Below are 12,694 nucleotides of genomic sequence, written 5' to 3' on the forward strand. Positions count from 1 at the left end.
TGACACCGAGGCTTTGTCCCAGGAGGACCCAGGCCAAGGAGGGGGGAAGATTGCCAAAGTGGCGCCAGGAGGTCAAACAGGGGCCGGACATGCGAGAGAGAAGGCTCCCATGAGCGTCATCGGCGGGAGCCATCTTGAATTCGGCCCCCAGCCGGACGCTATTCCGGAGACCAATATGGTTCCAGAGTCAGGCAAGCTGTCTCCCTCGGCTAGAGGGGGTGTACCTGTTCCACCGGCAACCTCTGTCCAACCAGAGGTGCTGGATACTTTGTTGGCAGCGCTGAAAAGCGCCTCCGTCGTCGATGAACACCGTGCCCTTGTGGGTGTGGTGATTGAGAAGATTCAATCCGCGGAGAGTGGGCTGAATGAAGCCTGTATTAGCCTTATAAGGGGCTTTGAGGTATGTTTTATGAAGTTTCGAAGAGTGTCACAATATAGATAGTAGCCCCTGATACACTGTTCGGTGAGAGAAAGAACCGGACAGAGGATCAAATCTATGTTCGCAGAAGACGCACTTGATGAAATTTACCTCTCTTTTGGTATACACAGGTGTCTGTAGCGAATGCCACCTCTCGTACTGCGGAGGTCTCCAGTCTAAATCAAAGTCTGGAGTGGGCCACAGAAGAATTGGGCCAGTTCAAAAGGCAGTTGGAGGATAAACAAGGTATGCACAAACCTTGCTCAAGTTTAGTGTGAACGAATTTTAAAATATATTTTGTGATTTGTGCCAGGGGCTATGACCGAAGTCGAGGCTCTAATGAAGGCTGTTGCCGAGGCCGAGGGAAAGGCAGCCGCAGAGCGGGCTCTTCGTGAGAAGCACGAGGCCAGGGTTATTGAAGCTGAGCAAGAGCTTCAAGAGGTCATGAGAAGATGCGAGGCCTTGGAGCAGAGTCTAACGGAGAAAGAATCCGAACTTACCAAGTCTCATCAGGCCGCATGCGATGCCCAAGGGGAGACCCAGGGTGCCATGCAGGAGATCCAAGAGGCGAGGAAGATCGCGGCGGGTAAGCCTTGTTCCACGTAAGGCAATTATTTGCGGAGAAAATCATGTTTCTAATCTTGAGTTCAGATTTCTCCAGGGGTGTTTGCGGAGCTGCCATGCAGCATATCTGATGCCGCACAATTCTACTGAGCCGAAGAAAGGAACACTGCGGATAAGCTCTTCTGGTCACAGTATCTGGCGCTGAATTATCTGGCGCCTTTTGCCGATCAACTAAAACAGCTGATCGAACTGCAGAAGGCGGCCGAGCTAGCCATGAAGGATTTGATTAACCGACTATGGCCCGCTGGGCCAATTCCAGGCAGCTACTTCGGGCTCGTGAAACGGCTTGCGAGTGCCTACCCTAGACTGGACGTCATTAAGAGGTCGGTCTGTATAGAGGGTGTGCGAATGTCCTTTACCCGCGCAAAGGTGCGCTGTGGGAAGATGGATGCTGAAAAGATGGTGACCGAGGGGCCGCCGAAGGGAAAGGAGCACCGCAAGCCCGAGTTATATTATGAAAGTGTCCTGAAAGGATCCTGCCTTGCGGCGGAGCAATGCACCAAGGACATTATATTTCCATGAATACAACCATGTTGTCCTTTGTAATGTTGAACAAGGTCATTTCTATTATGTATTGCCTGTTATATGAAAGTTTATCCTCCTGCACAGCCGTTTTATATATTAATGCCGAGAGTTGGCCAGTCGTCGGCTTCTGCCCCCACGTAGGAAGTACGGGGGTATTCGGGATAAATCTAATCACTCTTTATCCCAGTTTTGGGTCCTTCGAAGGAGGTGTTCAGCACAACGAACCAGGCAATCGGACTATAGGGCTTTATCACTCTCACTTAGCCATAGGATCTTTAGAAAAGGAAGGTAGGCGCAGCCCTGCTACCTCTTGAGCACTGCGTTGGTTTTCCCCGAAAAGGAAGGGATGATGCAGCAAAGTAGTGTAAGTATTTCCCTCAGTTTTTGAGAACCAAGGTATCAATCCAGTAGGAGGCTACGCGCGAGTCCCTCGTACCTGCACAAAACAAATAAATCCTCGCAACCAACACAAATAGGGGTTGTCAATCCCTATAAGGCCACTTACGAGAGTGAGATCTGATAGATATGATAAGATAATATTTTTGGTATTCTTATGATAAAGATGCAAAGTAAAATAAAGGCAAAGTAAATAGCAAAGGAAATAACTAAGTAGTAGGAGATTAATATTATAAAGATAGACCCGGGGGCCATAGGTTTCACTAGTGGCTTCTCTCAAGAGCATAAGTATTCTACGGTGGGTGAACAAATTACTGTTGAGCAATTGACAGAATTGAGCATAGTTATGATAATATCTAGGTATGATCATGTATATAGGCATCACGTCCGAGACAAGTAGACCGACTCCTGCCTGCATCTACTACTATTACTCCACTCATCGACTGCTATCCAACATGCATCTAGAGTATTAAGTTAAAAACAGAGTAACGCCTTAAGCAAGATGACATGATGTAGAGGGATAGACTCATGCAATATGAAGAAAACCCCATCTTGTTATCCCCGATGGTAACAATACAATACGTGTCTTGCTGCCCCTACTGTCACTGGGAAAGGACACCGCAAAATTGAACCCAAAGCTAAGCACTTCTCCCATTGCAAGAAAGATCAATCTAGTAGGCCAAACCAAACTGATAATTCGAAGAGACTTGCAAAGATAACCAATCATACATAAAGAATTCAGAGAAGATTCGAATATTGTTCATAGATAGACTTGATCATAAACCCACAATTCATCGGTCTCAACAAACACACCGCAAAAAGAAGATTACATCGAATAGTTCTCCACAAGAGAGGGGGAGAACATTGTATTGAGATCCAAAAAGAGATAATAAGCCATCTAGCTAATAACTATGGACCCGTAGGTCTGAGGTAAACTACTCACACTTCATCGGAGAGGCTATGGTGTTGATGTAGAAGCCCTTCGTGATCGATGCCCCCTCTGGCGGAGCTCCGGAACAGGCCCCAAGACGGGATCTCATGGATACAGAAAGTTGCGGTGGTGGAATTAGGGTTTTGGCTCCGTATCTGGTCGTTTGGGGGTACGTAGGTATATATAGGAGGAAGGAGTACGTCGGTGGAGCAACAGGGGGCCCACGAGGGTGGAGGGCGCGCCTGGGGTAGGCAGGCGTGTTCCCCTACCTCATGGCCTCCTCTTTTCTTTCTTGATGTAGGGTCCAAGTCTCCTGGGTCTTGTTTGTTGAGAAAATCATGTTCCCAAAGGTTTCATTCCGTTTGGACTCCGTTTGATATTCCTTTTCTTCGAAACCCTAAAACAGGCAAAAAAACAGCAATTCTAGGCTAGGCCTCCGGTTAATAGGTTAGTCCCAAAAATAATATAAAAGTGGATAATAAAGCCCAATAATGTCCAAAACAGTAGATGATATAGCATGGAGGAATCAAAAATTATAGATACGTTGGAGACGTATCAAGCATCCCCAAGCTTAATTCCTGCTCGTCCTTGAGTAGGTAAATGATAAAAACAGAATTTTTGATGCGGAGTGCTACTTGGCATAATTTTAATGTAATTCTTCTTAATTGTGGTATGAATATTCAGATCCGAAAGATTCAAGAAAAAAGTTCATATTGACATAAAAATAGTAATACTTCAAGCATACTAACTAAGCAATTATGTCTTCTCAAAATAACACGGCCAAAGAAAGTTATCCCTACAAAATCATATAGTGTGGCTATGCTCCATCTTCACCACACAAAATATTTAAATCATGCACAACCCCGATGACAAGCCAAGAAATTGTTTCATACTTTTGACATTCTCAAAACTTTTTCAATTTTCACGCAATACATGAGCGTGAGCCATGGACATAGCACTATAGGTGGAATAGAATGGTGGTTGTGGAGAAGACAAAAAGCGAGAAGATAGTCTCACATCAACTAGGCGTATCAATGGGCTATGGAGATGCCCATCAATAGATATCAATGTGAGTGAGTAGGGATTGCCATGCAACGGATGCACTAGAGCTATAAGTATATGAAAGCTCGGAAAGAAACTAAGTGGGTGTGCACCCAACTTGCTTGCTCATGAAGACCTAGGGCATTTTGAGGAAGCCCATCATTGGAATATACAAGCCAAGTTCTATAATGAAAAATTCCCACTAGTATGAAAGTGATAACATGAGAGACTCTCTACTATGAAGATCATGGTGCTACTTTGAAGCACAAGTGTGGTAAAAGGATAGTAGCATTGCCCCTTCTCTCTTTTTCTCTCATTTTTTTATTTGGGCATTTTCTATTTTTTTATGGCCTCTTTTTTTTCTTTTTTTTCGTCCGGAGTCTCATCTCGACTTGTGGGGGAATCATAGTCTCCATCATCCTTTCCTCACTGGGACAATGCTCTAATAATGATGATCATCACACTTTTATTTTTCTTACAACTCAACAATTACAACTCGATACTTAGAACAAAATATGACTCTATATGAATGCCTCCGGCGGTGTATCGGGATATGCAATGACTCATGAGTAACATGTATGAAAGAATTATGAATGGTGGCTTTGCCACAAATACGATGTCAACTACATGATCATGCTTAGCAATATGACAATGATGGAGTGTCTCATAATAAATGGAACGGTGGAAAGTTGCATAGCAATATATCTCGGAATGGCTATGGAAATGCCATAATAGGTAGGTATGGTGGCTGTTTTGAGGAAGGTATATGGTGGGTGTATGATACCGGCGAGAGGTGCGCGGTATTAGAGAGGCTAGCAAAGGTGGAAGGGTGAGAGTGCGTATAATCCATGGACTCAACATTAGTCATAGAGAACTCATATACTTATTGTAAAAATATACAAGTTATCAAAGCAAAATATTACGCGCATGCTCCTTGGGGGATAGATTGGTAGGAAAAGACCATCGCTCGTCCCCGACCGCCACTCATAAGGAAGACAATCAAAAAATAAATCATGCTCCGACTTCATCACATAACGGTTCACCATACGTGCATGCTACGGGAATCACAAACTTTAACACAAGTATTTCTCAAATTGACAACTACTCAACTAGCACAACTTTAATATCACCATCTTTATATCTCAAAACAATTATCAAGTATCAAACTTCTCATAGTATTCAACACACTCATAAGGAAGTTTTATTATTAATCTTGTATACCAAATATATTAGGATTTTAAGCAAATTACCATGCTATTTAAGACTCTCAAAATAATCTAAGTGAAGCATGAGAGATCAATAGTTTCTATAAAACAAATCCACCACCATGCTCTAAAAGATATAAGTGAAGTACTAGAGCAAAACTATATAACTCAAAAGATATAAGCGAAGCACATAGAGTATTCTAACAAATTCCAATTCATGTATGGCTCTCTCAAAAGGTGTGTACAGAAAGGATGATTGTGGTAAACTAAGAAGTAAATACTCAAATCATACAAGACGCTCCAAGCAAAACACATATCATGTGGCGAATAAAAATATAGCTCCAAGTAAAGTTACCGATAGAAGTAGACGAAAGAGGGGATGCCTTCCGGGGCATCCCCAAGCCTTGGCTTTTAAGTGTCCTTAATTATCTTGAGGGTGCCATGGGCATCCCCATGCTTAGGCTCTTGCCACTCCTTGTTCCATAATCCATCAAATCTTTACCCAAAACTTGAAAACTTCACAACACAAAACTTAAAGTAGAAAATCTCGTGAGCTCCGTTAGCGAAAGAAAATAAAAGACCACTTCCAGGTACTGTAATGAACTCATTATTTATTTATATTGGTGTTATACCTACTGTATTCCAACTTCTCTAAGGTTTATAAACTATTTTACTAGCCATAGATTCATCAAAATAAGCAAACAACACATGAAAAACAGAATCGGTCAAAACCAGAACAGTCTGTAGTAATCTGTAGCTAGCGCAAGATCTGGAACCCCAAAAATTCTAAAATAAATTTCTGGACGTGAGGAATTTATCTGTTAATCATCTGCAAAAATAATTAACTAAATATCACTTTCGAAATAAAAATGACAGCAGTTCTCGTGAGCGCTAAAGTTTCTGTTTTTACAGCAAGTTCAACAAGACTTTCCCCAAGTCTTCCCAATGGTTCTACTTGGCACAAAAACTAATTAAAAACAAAAAACACAACCAAAACAGAGGCTAGATAAATTACTTATTACTAAACAGGAACAAAAAGCAATGAATAAAAATAAAATTGGGTTGCCTCCCAACAAGCGCTGTCGTTTAACGCCCCTAGCCTGGCATAACAAGCAAGAATAGATTTAGGTATTGCCATCTTTGGTAGACAATCCATAAGTGGCTCTCATAATAGATTCATAAGGTAATTTAATTTCCTTTCTAGGAAAGTGTTCCATGCATTTCCTTAATGGAAATTGGAATCTAATATTTCCTTCCTTCATATCAATAATTGCACCAATCGTTCTAAGGAAAGGTCTACAAAGAATAATAGGACATGAAGGATTGCAATCCATATCAAGAACAATAAAATCTACGGGCACATAATTCCTATTTGCAACAATAATAACATCATTAATTCTTCCCATAGGTTTCTTAGTAGTGGAATCCGCAAGGTGCAAGTTTAGAGAGCAATCATCAAAATCACGGAAACCTAACAAATCACACAAAGTCTTTGGAATCGTGGAAACGCTAGCACCGAAATCACATGAAGCATAGAATTCATGATCTTTAATTTTAATTTTAATAGTTGGTTCCCACTCATCATAAAGTTTTCTAGGGATATAAACTTCCAATTCAAGTTTTCTTCATAAGATTGCATCAAGGCATCAACGATATGTTTAGTAAACACTTTATTTGACTATAAGCATGAGGAGAATTTATCACAGATTGCAACAAGGAAATACAATCAATCAAAGAGCAATTTTCATAGTTAAATTTCTTGAAATCTATAATAGTGGGTTTAGCAACATCTAGGGTTTTAATTTCTTCAATCCCACTTTTATCAAATTTAGCATCAAGATCAACAAATTCCGAATTCTTGGAACGCCTTCTAGGTAAAGGTGGATCATATTCAGTCCCATCATTATCAAGATTCATATTGCAAAATAAAGATTTAATAGGGGACACATCAATAAATTTTAGATCTTCATCTTTATTTTCATAGGAACTAGAAGAACACGCTCTTATAATGGCATCTTTCTTCGCACGCATCCTTGCGGTTCTTTCTTTGCACTCATCAATGGAAATTCTCATGGCTTTTAGAGACTCATTGATATCATGCTTAGGTGTAATAGATCTAAGTTTCAAAGAATCAACATCAAGAGCAATTCTATCAACGTTCCTAGCCAAATCATCAATCTTAAGCAATTTTTCTTCAATCATAGCATTAAAATTCTTTTGCGAAGTAATAAATTCTTTAATATTAGATTCAAAATCAGAGCGCATCTTATTATAATTTCCATAAGAATTGTTGTAGGAATAACCATAATTATTAGAGGGATTAGTAGGATAAGGCCTAGGATTAAAATTTCCTCTATACGCGTTGTTACCAAAGTTGTTCCTACCGACAAAATTCACATCCATAGATTCATTATTATTCTCAATCAAAGTAGACAAGGGCATATCAGTAGGATCGGAAGAAACACTCTTATTAGCAAATAATTTCATAAGTTCATCCATCTTTCCACTCAAAACATTAATTTCTTCTATCGCATGCACCTTTTTATTAGTAGATCTTTCAGTATGCCATTGAGAATAATTAACCATAATATTATCTAGGAGTTTAGTAGCTTCTCCTAATGTGATTTCCATAAAAGTGCCTCCCGCGGCCAAATCTAAAAGATTTCTAGAAGCAAAATTCAATCCGGCATAAGAATTTTGTATAATCATCCACAAATTTAAACCATGAGTAGGGCAATTACGTATCATTAATTTCATTCTCTCCCAAGCTTGTGCAACATGTTCATGATCAAGTTGCTTAAAATTCATAATATCATTTCTAAGAGAGATGATCTTACCAGGAGGAAAATACTTAGAGATAAAAGCATCTTTGCACTTGTTCCATGAATAATACTATTTTTAGGCAAAGACAAAAACCAAGCTTTAGCACAATCTCTAAGCGAAAAAGGAAATAGCTTCAATTTAACAATATCATTATCCACATCTTTCTTCTTTTGCATGTCACACAAATCAACAAAGCTATTTAGATGGGCAGCGGCATCTTCACTAGGAAGGCCGGAAAACGGATCTTTCATGACAAGATTCAGCAAAGCAGTATTAATTTCACAAGATTCAACATCGGTAAGAGGAGCAATCAGAGTGCTAATAAAATCATTATTGTTGGTATTGGTGAAGTCACACAATTTAGTATTATCTTGAGCCATCGTGACAAGCAAGCAAACTAACACACAACCAAAGAAAAGCAAGCGGGCAAAAAGAGGCAAATAGAGAAAGAGAGGGAGGATAGAGAGAGAGGGTGAATAAAACGGCAAGGGTGAAGTGGGGGAGAGGAAAACAAGAGGCAAATGGCAAATAATGTAATGCGGGAGATAAGGGTATGTGATGGGTACTTGGTAAGTTGACTTTTGCGTAGACCTCCCCGGCAACGGCGCCATAAATCCTTCTTGCTACCTCTTGAGCACTGCGATGGTTTCCCCCGAAGAGGAAGGGATGATGCAGCAAAGTAGCTTAAGTATTTCCCTCAATTTTTGAGAACCAAGGTATCAATCCAGTAGGAGGCTACGCGCGAGTCCCTCGTACCTGCACAAAACAAATAAATCCTCGCAACCAATGCAAATAGGGGTTGTCCATCCCTATAAGGCCACTCACGAGAGTGAGATCTGATAGATATGATAAGATAATATTTTTGGTATTTTTATGATAAAGATGCAAAGTAAATTGCAAAGGAAAAAACTAAGTAGTAGGAGATTAATATGATAAAGATAGACCCTGGGGCCATAGGTTTCACTAGTAGCTTCTCTCGAGAGCATAAGTATTCTACGATGGGTGAACAAATTACTGTTGAGCAATTGACAGAATTGAGCATAGTTATGAGAATATCTAGGTATGATCATGTATATAGGCATCACATCCGAGACAAGTAGACCGACTCCTGCCTGCATCTACTACTATTACTCCACTCATCGACCGCTATCCAGTATGCATCTAGAGTATTAAGTTAAAAACAGAGTAACGTCTTAATTAAGATGACATGATGTAGAGGGATAGACTCTTGCAATATGAAGAAAACCCCATCTTGTTATCCTTGATGGCAACAATACAATACGTGCCTTGCTGCCCCTACTGTCAGTGGGAAAGGACACCGCAAGATTGGACCCAAAGCTAAGCACTTCTCCCATTGCAAGAAAGATCAATCTAGTAGGCCAAACCAAACTGATAATTCGAAGAGACTTGCAAAGATAACCAATCATACATAAAAGAATTTAGAGAAGATTCAAATATTGTTCATAGATAGACTTGATCATAAACCCACAATTCATCGGTCTCAACAAACACACCGCAAAAGAAGATTACATCGAATAGTTCTCCACAAAAGAGGGGGATAAAATTGTATTGAGATCCAAAAAGAGAGAAGAAGCCATCGAGCTAATAACTATGGACCCGTAGGTCTGAGGTAAACTACTCACACTTCATCGGAGAGGCTATGGTGTTGATGTAGAAGCCCTCCATGATCGATGCCCCCTCCGGTGGAGCTCCGGAACAGGCCCCAAGATGGGATCTCGTGGATACAGAAAGTTGCGGCGGTGGAATTAGGGTTTTGGCTCCGTATCTGATCATTTGGGGGTACGTAGGTATATATAGGAGGAAGGAGTACGTCGGTGGAGCAACAGGGGGCCCACGAGGGTGGAGGGCGCGCTTGGGGTAGGCAGGCACGCCCCCTACCTCGTGCCCCCCTCTTTTCTTTCTTGATGTAGGGTCCAAGTCTCCCGGGTCATGTTTGTTGAGAAAATCATGTTCTCGAAGGTTTCATTCCGTTTGGACTCCGTTTGATATTCCTTTTCTTCGAAACCCTAAAACAGGCAAAAAACAGCAATTCTGGGCTGGGCCTCCGGTTAATAGGTTAGTCCCAAAAATAATATAAAAGTGGATAATAAGTCCCAATAATGTCCAAAATAGTAGATAATATAGTATGGAGAAATCAAAAATTATAGATACATTGGAGATGTATCAAGCCCCTAGTGTTCGGAAGACCGCACGAGGGGCTCTATAAGCACCTGATCGGACGAAAAGCCGATCCATCGCACGCTGCATTGGTTATGGCATTATGCGGAATAAATCCTTAAAGATTTAATAACCTCTCGAACAGCTGACCAGCTCTCGCCTTATCATGACAGTCAGTTTTCGGCGTTCTCTACTAAGGTGCTCGTCCGGAAGAACCGGGACACAATCGCAGTAGTTCTGCCTATGCCGCCTTAGCCGATATAGCAAAACGTAAGGCAGCAAAACATGGGAGCCGGGCAAACCCAAAATTTGACCCAAGACATGATTTGGAGCTAATGCATATAATGCTATAAGTTCGGGGTGCCGAATTACCATGAAGGTGTTCGGACTTTATTGCCGTATTATGGGAAAAACGAAGCCCCTCGCATATTTAAGGCATATCGCGGTGTACGGATGCCATTTGACAAAAAAAATTCAATAAAAGATAATGGTAGATAAGCGTCATATAAATCCACATGTCGTAGTTAAATAATACGTCGATGCGTATGAGTACATATAAAGTAATAAAAAGTGAAAGTAACTGCGGAACATACTAAGACCAGGGGGAAGAAGGTGTGTGCGGATCCGGAGTGCAGTCAGATGGTCATCGAGGGGAATATCTAAAAGTTCCCTTGCGCGTTCGAGCTGTTTCCATGTCGCCGGTCCTTGCCTGGGCAAAAATGGACCTATAGAGAAAATGCAAGATGTGTTTGTGTGCCGCAGAGCGGTTGAGCCACGGTATGTGGCTTGTCCTCACTTTCGTCGGAGTGTTTAATTGAGCTCTGGACGAGCCAGGCTATCCTGCCACGAAGTAGTTCGGAGTCCTTTGGTGGTGTTAGAGAGCTTAACCGTCGACTCGAGGTTCAATTGAAAGGTGCCGCTTGTTGCTTCTGCTGTTAAAGCAGCGGTATACTCTTTGGTACCGATGGGGAGTTCGGCCTTGCCATTAACCGTGATGATGCCGCGAGGACCGTGCATCTTGAGCTTACGGTAGGCATAATGTGGCACAAGTTGAATCGAGCGAACGCCATTCGTCCGAGCAGTGCCTGATAATCACTGCGAAAGGGGATGATGTCGAAGATTAACTCTTCGGCACAGTAATTGTCCGGTGATCTGAAGACTACCTCAAGGGAGATGGAGCCTATACAGCTGGCCTCCATACCTGGTATAATACCTCCAAAGGTGGTTTTAGTGGGCTTGATCACGGAATGGTCGATGCCCATCTTGCACACTGTGTCCTGCTAAAGGAGGTTTAGACTGCTACCTCCGTCCATAAGGACTCGTGTGAGGTGGAACCTGTAATTATTGGGTCGAGGACTAGTGCGGCTGAATTGTCCTGATTGGTGTTAACCGGACGATCCATGCGGTTGAAGGTGATCGTCCCTAGTTTATATTCTACACGACTGGTTCCGTTAAGTCGGCACCCCTAAGGGTACGCATCTGGTCCGGGTTGGGAGTGTGGGTGGCGTTTACCACGTTCACCGTTTGGATTTGTGGGGGAAATTTCTTTTGCCCTCCTGTAGTCTGTGATCTGGGCTCCTTGCCGCTATCATCGCTTTGAGACCCCTTCTCTTTGTTTTCAGCACCTGACCTGTCGGCTTGTTTGAAGACCCAGCATTCTCTGTTGGTATGATTGGCTGGTGTTCCTGGGGTGCCATGAATTTGGCATGGACGGTTGAGTATGCGGTCCAGACTGGACGGGCCCGAATTCTCAGTTTTGAATGGCCTTTTCCACTGACCGGTCTTAGAGCCACTAAATCCGGCATTGACTGTCGTATCTTCGGCGTTGTCGGTGTCAAAACCGGCGGATCTCTGGTAGGGGGTCCCGAACTGTGCGTCTACGGTGGATGGTAACAGGAGGCAGGGGACACGATGTTTTACCCAGGCTCGGGCCCTCTTGATGGAGGTAAAACCCTACGTCCTGCTTGATTATACTTGATAATATGAGTAGTACAAGAGTTGATCTACCACGAGATCGGAGAGGCTAAACCCTAGAAGCTAGCCTATGGTATGATTGTATGTTGTCCTACGGACTAAAACCCTCCGGTTTATATAGACACCGGAGGGGGCTAGGGTTACACAAGGTCGATTACAAAGGAGGAGATATACATATCTGTATTGCCTAGCTTGCCTTCCACGCCAAGTAGAGTCCCATCCGGACACAGGACGAAGTCTTCAATCTTGTATCTTCATAGTCCAACAGTCCGGCCAAAGGATATAGTCCGGCTGTCCGGAGACCCCCTAATCCAGGACTCCCTCAGTAGCCCCTGAACCAGGCTTCAATGACGATGAGTCCGGCGCGCAGTGTTGTCTTCGGCATTGCAAGGCGGGTTCCTCCTCCGAATACACCATAGAAGAGTTTGAATACAAGGATAGTGTCCGACCCTGCAAAATAAGTTCCACATACCACCATAGAGAGAATAATATTTCCACAAATCCAATCTTCTGACACGTTTTGGCGGCATGACATCATGCCATGGCTCAGTAATTATTCGAACCGTTTTTCCTTAACCA

This window comes from Triticum dicoccoides, chromosome 6A, assembly GCF_002162155.2.
Source record: "Triticum dicoccoides isolate Atlit2015 ecotype Zavitan chromosome 6A, WEW_v2.0, whole genome shotgun sequence".
Taxonomy (NCBI): Eukaryota; Viridiplantae; Streptophyta; class Magnoliopsida; order Poales; family Poaceae; genus Triticum; species Triticum dicoccoides.